This window comes from Octodon degus, unplaced genomic scaffold (assembly GCF_000260255.1).
Source record: "Octodon degus isolate 3935 unplaced genomic scaffold, OctDeg1.0 scaffold00124, whole genome shotgun sequence".
Classification (NCBI taxonomy): domain Eukaryota; kingdom Metazoa; phylum Chordata; class Mammalia; order Rodentia; family Octodontidae; genus Octodon; species Octodon degus.
In genome coordinates, this window is record NW_004524700.1 from 1,734,538 (window position 1) to 1,735,732 (window position 1,195).

At 54.9% G+C, this 1,195-nt stretch overlaps 1 pseudogene; it reads left to right on the forward strand.

Moving 5' to 3' along the window:
- Positions 1-2: 2 nt before the first annotated feature.
- On the forward strand, positions 3-1,189 carry LOC101576146 (annotated as a pseudogene).
- Positions 1,190-1,195: the final 6 nt, after the last annotated feature.

Consider the following 1,195-nt stretch of genomic DNA (forward strand, 5'->3'; position numbering starts at 1 on the left):
TGATGGTCGATGGCTTTGAAGGCGAAAAGGGGGCCATAGTGGCTGGGAGTCGCGGGTACTTCCTGAAGGGGGTTCTGGTGTTCCTGGAACAAGCGCTCATCCAGTTTGCCCTTCGCACCCTGGCAAGTCGGAACTATGTTCCCATTTACACCCCCTTCTTCATGCGGAAGGAGGTCATGCAGGAAGTGGCTCAGCTCAGCCAGTTTGATGAAGAACTTTATAAGGTGATTGGCAAAGGCAGTGAAAAGTCCTATGATGAGAAGTACCTGATTGCTACCTCAGAACATCCCATTTCCACTCTGCACCGGGATGAATGGCTGCGGCCAGAAGACCTGCCCATCAAGTATGCCTGCCTGTCCACCTGCTTTCGCCAGGAAGTGGGCTCCCATGGCCGCGACACCCTTGGCATCTTTCGAGTCCATCAGTTTGAGAAGATCGAGCAGTTTGTGTATGCGTCACCTCACGACAACAAGTCATGGAGATGTTTGAGGAGATGATCGCCACCGCAGAGGAGTTCCACCAGGCTCTGGGGATCCCGTACCACATCGTGAATATCGTCTCGGGTTCTTTGAATCACGCTGCCGGTAAGAAGCTCGACCTGGAGGCCTGGTTTCCAGGGTCAGGAGCTTTCCGGGAGTTAGTCTCCTGTTCCAACTGTACAGATTACGAGGCTCGCCGCCTCTGTATCCAATATGGGCAGACCAAGAAGATGATGGACAAGGTGGAATTTGTCCACATGCTCAATGCCACAATGTGTGCCACTACCCGGACCATCTGTGCCATCTTGGAGAACTATCAGACAGAGAAGGGCATCCTCATGCCTGAGAAACTGAAGGAGTTCATGCCTCCAGGGCTCCAAGAGCTGATCCCCTTTGTGAAGCCGGCACCCACTGACCAGGAGCCATCAAAGAAGCACAAGAAGCAACACGAGGGCAGCAAGAAAGCGGCAGCAAGGGATGTCACCCTGGAAAGCCAGCTGCAGAGCATGGAGGTCACCGAGGCCTGAACACTTCTTCTTTGCAGTCTGCTGGGCTTCGTTTCTGTCTGCGGGGACTCAGAGGCTGTCCAGAGCAGGCTGGCCATGCACTGACCCATCACCCTGCCCATCTGACTGCATTGCTAGCAGGAACCGTCCGCTGGGCACGGCACATGTCCCTGTCTCCTCGCATGGGCATGGGGTCCACCATGATGACTG